This window comes from Octopus bimaculoides, chromosome 8, assembly GCF_001194135.2.
Source record: "Octopus bimaculoides isolate UCB-OBI-ISO-001 chromosome 8, ASM119413v2, whole genome shotgun sequence".
Classification (NCBI taxonomy): Eukaryota; Metazoa; Mollusca; class Cephalopoda; order Octopoda; family Octopodidae; genus Octopus; species Octopus bimaculoides.
Window position 1 is genome coordinate 30,690,561 of NC_068988.1, and position 9,069 is coordinate 30,699,629.

General features: G+C 32.3%; 1 long non-coding RNA gene across 1 annotated transcript; it reads right to left on the minus strand.

The window, feature by feature from the left end:
* Window positions 1–3,387: 3,387 nt before the first annotated feature.
* On the minus strand, window positions 3,388–7,542 carry LOC128248512 (uncharacterized). The gene is made up of 2 exons (XR_008264682.1): window positions 7,407–7,542; window positions 3,388–3,900 (listed from the first exon to the last, which is right to left on the minus strand). It is a non-coding gene; the product is annotated as an uncharacterized LOC128248512 (long non-coding RNA).
* Window positions 7,543–9,069: the final 1,527 nt, after the last annotated feature.

Consider the following 9,069-nt stretch of genomic DNA (forward strand, 5'->3'; position numbering starts at 1 on the left):
CCTCAAAGCCGTGCTACTTGACGCTCATCATGATAAATTTAAGAACATGGGAGAGTATTCGGAGGATCAAAGAAAGCGATTCCACCAAGATATAATGGACATTGAACGCCGTTACCAAGGATCGCGTAACGAAAGCATGAAGGGAGACTACATTTGGTCACTTATTCGTAAAAGTAATTTACAGTATAAGCGTAAATCGCGAAAAAGTACTCGCTTCTAAATATTTTGCGGTGTTTTTTCTACAATCCATGAATAAATACATGCCACTTTTGCATTATATGTCACTTTGTTCCTACCTTGTATGAATGAGAATGTTCACATTTGCCGGTTTTCTCAATGGTATTAGTTAAACTTAAGACACATCTTTATCCTGGCCACAAAAACAAAGTTTGAAGTAAATACTTTCTACATCTAACCAAATAGGAAATAGTTTTTGTTTCCTATAGACAAAAATTGTGTTATATAGCGAGTCAACGTGGTCCTGTCATTTATTATATTATCTATTTCAGTTCTTTATGCTGTTATTGATTCTATTTTATAGATTTATCTGATTAAAAAATGAAGTATTTTCCAATGATCTATATTTTTAATGATGTTTTGAGTTGCCGATTTTGACGTATGGGGTATCAAAAACTTAGCAAGCTTTTGGCTACTAACTAAACTATATTTCCATTTTCATATTTGCATTACAAAAATTTAACTTTATCCTTTTTCTTTTAGTCACCTATCATAAACGACATTTTAAATCACCACAACAACGACGATAACGTCACATATTCTATAGGAGTGTGTTCGTGCGTTCGTTACCTACGTTAGGCTGATGAGTGACAAGTATATTTGTGTGACGGTGTATGTGTCTGTCAGCATACATACATTTTTGGTGATAACTGGCACACACACGGAAAGAGGTAGGCTTCAAGTGTGCCTTAATGTATGTGTGTATGTCTTAGTTTATGTATGTAACTTGCTCCCGCCCGACAGTGAAACCCGCCGATATTGAAAGTTTATATGCGGTCTGGACTTTAAACGAACAACAAAGTTCACTTTCAAGTACTACTAATATGAGGATTTTACTAATTTAACACCACTTACAATTCTTGCAAATATATCCGAAAAAAAATGTTATTGTGGTTATTATAACGAATTCGGGAACTTGGTGAAATGGAAAGCCTCAGCAGCTCTTGCAATATATTTACAGAAATATTATTCCACTCCTTCTAAGCAATTTCAAGATAATTTTTAACAGTCTTCCTAAGCTTCTACATCACTTTGAGTATCATCGTTGCACAAACGTTTTACTGTGTTAGTATTTATTCTACAGCCTATAGCGTTACACCGTAAAAAATATGTAGTAATGTCCAATTAATTTATATCTTGCTACATACATCCTTCAGTAAATATTTCAAATTAACGTTCACAGCAACACCATCTTCCTTTCTATACACTTGGTTGAGCGTTCGTTTCAAAATTGTAAAATAAATTATTTTTGTATGAAAAATTGAATTATGCATTCTGAATTTTCTTGGACTTTCACTTTTTTCACCATGATATTCAATCGTAAATTTTATAACATTTAGTACATGTTCCAAATAAATGTTGACTTTCTGTACTTTGTAACACTGGTGACGCATAGTTTCTTTTGCTAAATTGGTGACTTTCCATTATATTATAGCATAACTATGCTATAAAAAGTATGTTTTGCATCTATATTGACTACATTTCGTTTCGCTTGAACGTCGTATGTGTACATTTTGCTGTTTGTAGTATTATCAAGTGTATTAGTGTGTGTGTGTGTGTGTGTGTGTGTGTGTGTGTGTGTGTGTGTTTCTGAGTTCTTTACATCTATAGTAAACTATAGTAAAGAATATTTTATGCTGTTTTAATGAGCCCACATCTAATGAAGTAGCTATCCATATGGTCAGTGATCCCCATGAAAATCATGATATTCTCATTCGTGTTTAACAACCGTAAACATGTTTCACAGACTCATCACTCTTATCATGCTCTCTAGTATATTGTGTGGAATGTACAGGATGGGTATCATTTCAATATTCCACGGTTTGAACCAGCAAACAGTATAGCCAATTACATACAAAAAGGTTCTGGGAAGCATATGTGAATTTGGTCTTAATTGAGAATTTAGCCTTAATTGGGAAGTTGGCCTTAATTGAGGACACAGTACGCTTCTGTTATATATCCGTCTGAAAATGGTGATTCCTGGGGCTAAATAGCAGTAGCATTCTTCTCTTTCCTGGGACTGCCACATTAAGTTGGTAACAAACCATCACTTTATCGTGATGCTACTGTATAAGTCTCTCAGAGATTTAGAAATGCAATATTTCTGATTTTATATAATTTTTATTGTTCCTTTTTATATTGAAAATTAGTGTTAATGCTGCTATTATTATTGTAAGGTTCCATGTTCCTATTGATATGGTCAATGGATAATTTATTATTTATATTTTTATGATTTTGGCCATAACATACTTTTGGTTTATAATGTTTGGGTTGTAATGCATGTATGTTTACCTTATTATCAATATTAGGATAAGCTTTAGTCTTAAGGTCTATCTTTGTCGTTTCCACTACCTTATTTCTATGCTGGTTATTTTTGTTCAGTATATAGTTATTATATAATCTATTAAATGTTTTATCTTTATTTATTGTATTAATCATAGCTTTAGTGTAAAGTTTTTCGCACCAAGGTTATATTTTCTTTCTTGTAGATGTTTATGTTTGCCATGAATCGTATGTAAACCATGCTTAATGTATTTAATTTTCTGTTTGTACCCTGATTTTGCCAATGCAATATTATACAATTCCTTGTTAGAAATATCTTCGTTGAGTGAGAGGCAGTTTATTATTTATTTTATGTTATTACAGACATTGAATGATTACTTTTTATATTAACATAAGTGATTTTGGAGTTAGGCTTATGGTATATATATATATATATCATAAATGTCTTATAACAGCCATACCAACAATCCAACACACCTCCATCATAAGCCGCTCCATGGATATCACTATGGTTTCGACACCTGGGCAGTACCATTCATGTATATATATATATATATATATATATATATATATATATATATATATATATATATATATATATATATATATATATATATATATACATGCATGCATACATACATACATACATACATAGACACACACATGTATATGCGTATATATGCGTACATACAACCATGTTCTATACTTTACCAAGGTGACAAATTTGTGTTGAGTTTAGGAACGTGTAACACCAGTTTCAATGATATAGTGACGAGAAAGAATGTTTTGATTGCAATACATATAAATCATCTGAACTTGTATTCAATTAGACTTTGACTTTTATAATAAGAAAGAGAACACACACGATTTTATTTCAGCCTTGATATTCATTTATTAAAATTTTGGTGCGATGATGCTTTCTGAATTTAAACAAATTATCTATAACTTACGAAAGAAAGATAAAGTATTTTTATGAAGAAAAGTATTTTGCAAAGTTTTATGCTATACATTAAAAAGAGTTTCAATGTCGGCGTCAGCGGCATTATATAAAGTATATTAATTATAGCATCATTTATTACATGGGAAGACTAGTAATCTATATAATGAAAGTTATTATATAATTGATTGAATTATTGAGAGAGAATCGAGCAATTTATCATTTCATTCTTGGACGATTACAGAATTAGTATGAACTAATATCAAGCTGGGATTGACCTCAACATACGAGTACATAGATATACCACCAAGGCCAACAGAACCACCATCGGCGACAACAAAATCTACGCCACCAGGGGATTATTTGTGTTCCACAACAACTATGAGTATATGGATTATACAATTGACCACCACAGACATTCCATTGATGGCAAGACTGTACTGCTGTAAAATAAGAAAATAATCGAAATGAGAATTAAACAGTTCTTATTGCATTAAAAAGCTATATAAAATCTATTTAAATTATATGAAAACTTGTTTTAGAAAAGCTAATTCAGAAAGACATGAATGTATGGAAATGTATGGTGATCTTTTTCTGTTTGGCTGCTGCTTTTCAATTTCATCTATTTTGTCCCAATTAATTTCAAGTTTGGTGTAGTTTTGCATTGACACAAAATTAATTCTCTGTTCTTAAAACAACAAAATATATTGCTTACACTTTTTACCGCACGAAATGCATATCACTTGCGTAAACTATAAAATATATGCTCATTATTTACATTATTTACATTTGATGGATATTTGTCCTCATCTTGTTTCTTGTTAACACAACGTTTTGGCTGATACACCCTCCAGCCTTCTTCAGGTGTCTTGGGGAAATTTCGAACCTGGGTTCTCATTCCTAAGGTATTGTTCAATGTTGTTGTTGTTGTTGTTGTTATTATTATTATTATTATTATTATTATTATTATTATTATTATTATTATTATTATTATTATTATTATTATTGTTCAGTAGTTTTATTTTTATAACGTGCTTTCACTTCACTACCGAGCGCAGCTCTGTGCGCCTTGGGTATGTGCTGTGGATTGCTGTGGTGCTCCTATGTTTACTGTATTGAAAGTGTTTTGCGTAGAATGTGTGCAGTACCCAGTAGTGCAATTTTCTGTATGTTATATATATTTGTAAGTTCTGGTGTTTTTGTTATGTATTTGTCTGAATATTTTTTTAATTATACCTAAGGCACCTACTATGATAGGAATTGTTTCTGTTTTTAGATTCCACATTCGAGTTATCTCTATTTCCAGGTCTCTCTGCTGGTATTGATACAAAAGATATGTGGCCCATATGACATCAGGACAGTATTCAAGAGTAGTACAACACTTAGCAAATATCTCCTTCGTGTAAAACCACCAATAGAAGAGAATATGACCAAAGACTGCGTGTACTCCATCCCATGCAGCTGTGGTAGGTTATACAAAGGCGAAACATGCCACTCCCTCAAAATAAGGGTAGACGAACATCGCAAAGCTGTGACACGAAGAGATATTGATAAATCGGGTATAGCTGATCATGTATAGAATAATAGAGACCACCTCCCTCTGTGGGATGAAGTTAAAATAATAGACAGAGAACACCACTGGAAAATAAGGAAACTAAAAGAAGCAGCACATATGCTAGGACACAACAACCTCCTAAGCAGACCGAGTGCAGTTATGAGCAACATATGGGAACTGGTGTTAAGGAAGGATAGAAAATATTAGATTTATAAGCCCCAAAATTCCCTCCATAATTGTCCATGGGCATATGGCGTAGTGGTTAAGAGCGCGGGCTACTAACCTCAAGATTCCGAGTTCGATTCCAAGCAGTGACCTGAACAATGATAATAATAATAATAATAATAATAATGACAACATCGAAATATACCTTAGGAATGAGAACCCAGGTTCGAAATTTCCCCAAGACACCTGAAGAAGGCTGGAGGGTATATCAGCCGAAACGTTGTGTTAACAGCAAACAAGATGAGGACAAATATCCATCGAATGTAAGTAATGTACATAATTCCTCATCTCTTAAATATAGAACTGAAGATATATGCTGGTTACTCGTTTTTTGATCATTTTGTTTTTGCTTATTAAATGCTTACAGCACGTGTCATCGTACAATGTTGACGTTATCCTTTTGTAGTCTCACGATCTCAATCACGCACAAAATGATAGCTTCCAAATGCGGTTTTTTCGACTGGATTTAAATTATCACAATTGAAACGCCTATAACTTGTTAAAGATTCTTTTGTGGAACAAGTGATATAGGCCCTACTACGTAGCGTGAAAAGTGACATAAATACACAAAATTTGAATATTTTGACTGAAATTTTAAAATTTCAAAAATTGCAGTCAAACAGAAACGATCCACGTATGGAGGTCATATGTCAGCACTTTTTGCAGTTTTCAGCAGTTTCATTCGAACATGTTATCCTGTAAAACTTATAACACATGTGTTTGGAAAGTGGAAAAAAAAAAAGAAGGAAAAGTCGCTCGGTCAAATATTCATACCTGAAATTTGTATCATTTCGCATATTTATAGGGAAAAAAAGAATTAAATTTGGAATCTACTTTTTATATATTATGAATATATAAAGAAAAAAAAGATTTTTCTCAAATTTGTATCTACATACGCATATATATATATATATATATATATATATTTATTTATTTATTTATTTATTAAAAATCTCAGAGTAGCAACAAAATTTAGAAATAATTTTTGTTACCAGTGGTCTAGCGAGAAGAAAAAAACTAGTCAATAGACTATACATTACTCATATAAATACATACACATAAGCGAGATGTCCATAATAGGACATCTGACCCGCTAGAAGAAGCAGTCAATCTCCAAACTCCAATTAGGGATAATTTCAAAAGAGAATGAAAAATAAAACATTTACCATCTGTTCCCTGAACCATGGTTCCAAGCTATTTTCAGCAAAATAAAATAATTTGCCAGGTCAGCTATCATCAGCAGGAAAGCCAAGATTAACATATAAACACGTGGCAATACATAGAACATGCCTCGTGCTTATATGTTATAATTTTTCATATCTACCCCGCATGTGCAGTTTTCTTATCGGCAGCAAATACAAAAAGTGCCGATTATCTTCCAGAAATTAGCCAAAAAATCATTATATCATTATTAATAAATCTCAGGGTAGCAAAAAAAATCTAGAAATTCTTTTTGCTTCCAGTGGTCTAGCTAGAAGAAAAGAACTAGCCAATAAACTATATATCATTCATATAAATTCATACACTGTACATTTAAACACATAAGATAAATTTCCATAATAGTACATCTAACCCGCTAGAAGGAGCAGTCAAACTCCAAACTACAATTAGGGATAATTTCGAAAGGGAATGAAAAATAAAAACATTTACCATCTTATTTCCTGAACCATGGTTTCAAGCTATTGTCAGCAAAATAAAATAATTTGCTAGGCCAGCTATCATCAGCAGGAAAGCCAAGATTAGTATATAAACACGATGCAATACATAGAACATGTCTCGTGCTTATATGTTATAATTTTTCATATCTACCGTGCATATGCGGTTTTCTTATCAGCAGCAAATACAAAAATGCTGATTTTCTTCCATAAATTAACCAAAAAATCATTTTCCCATTATTAATAAATCTCAGGGTAGCAAAAAAATTTAGAAATTCTTTTTGCTACCAGTGGTCTAGCAAGAAGAAAAAAAACTAGCCAATAGACTATAAATGTACACTGTATGTGTTTATATGACTAATATATAGTCTATTGGTATTACTTCATCCCAATCATATTTTTCTACAGCACAAAATGAATACAGCAGCACATAATGACTACAGCACAAAATGAATAAATAAATGCGAAAGTGAAGTAATGAGTAGGATGCAAATGTTTGTCTAGTTATTCTTACCTGTTACAAGCAGCAGGAAAGCAACGAAGATAATTAATGCTTTTTGCATTATGGTCGTCTTTTGGTCAACTGCCAGCACCACAACTGATCTTGGAAGGTTTACCATCGATACTTATGCGTTTAGTGAACAATTGAAACGAACTTCAAAACGTGTGTGACAGGAATTTCTCACGAAAATAATTAAGAAAATAAAAAGATTCAAATTAAGACTAACAAATATCATTAGAAATATGAATATCTGCTGGTTATTTTTAATCTTCTGCTTTTGTTTGTGGAAACCTTAATTGTTTTCATTAAAACAAGCTGTGTTGGTGGCATTTGAAATCATCACGTTTTGTAACAACTGATAGCAATACCATTATACCTTGATTAATTTTTCTACAGGGAATGAGTTACTAGAAGAAATCTTTCCTTTAAACTGTGAAACATATTAAGTTTATAAATTTTGAAATCAGAATATAAGCTTAAACATGTTTAAATGTTTACTATCTACTAGAAGAAATATTTCAGTATGATACTGCACGCAATTGTGCACAATAGAATCGTTAGAAAACAATTAAATTATATTGCAATATGTTGTTCTAGCTCACTTTTAGCATCTGTTAAAACTCCCCGTAGTATAAATAAACGTTGAAAATAAAATGTAAGTCTGTTTAGACCAAAGGTCCTCAACTGGGGTCAATATAAAATTTTTATTGGTCCACAGATACAATGTAGCACATTGGAAGTCCATGGTAGCTTTTCAGGGGTCATGAAAATATTGTGGTTTTCAATATGGACCCCTGTCTTCTTACTTTCCAATGGTGCACCCTCAGGCTTAGAAGTTTGTTAAAACATAAACGCCCAGAAAACTTTTACTAGAAATCCTCTCTTTACCAATTTATTTACTACTTTACTTTTCGAAACAAGAACAAAGACAATAAGAAAAAAAACCCCAAACATTCATATATGAAGCTGGTCATAAAATCCCCTTGGAAATTCCAGAGAAATGTGACAGAAATAATACTAAGCAAAAGCAACGCCAACAAGAACGATGCCCAAAACAGCAGCAACAAAATTTTAAAAACTACATACACATACACACACGTACTTGGCATTTATTATCTACTGGACCAAATATTTCTGTCCGATACTGCATGTATTTGCGAACAATAACGTCGTAAGAGAACAATCAAATAACCTTGCAATAGGATGGACTAGCTCACTTCTTTGCTTGACATAAGGCTCCGTTCTATAAGCAAACATTGCAAAATCTAAAATGTAAGACTAGTTAAACCAGCTGTTCTCAATCGAGGTCCGTATCAGTTTTTTAGGGATCGACGGATGCAATGTAGAAAATAGGTTGTTTACAGTAATTTTTAGCGTCATGTAAAAATTGTAAATCACACCTATAATTTTCAATGTGGACCCATGTCTTCAAACTTTCCAGTGATGCACTCTCAGACATAGAAACTTGTTTAAAAAAACCCCTGAAAAATGTTGCTAGAAATTCAGTCTAAACTAATGTCACTCTTATGTAAACAAACATTGAAAATACTATGGTCAATGCTACTCATACTATATATATATCTGTGTGAGCGTACAAGCACACATATATGTATCAATATATAAGTGTGTATGTATGTGTGTGTGTGTGTGTATATATATATATATATATATATAT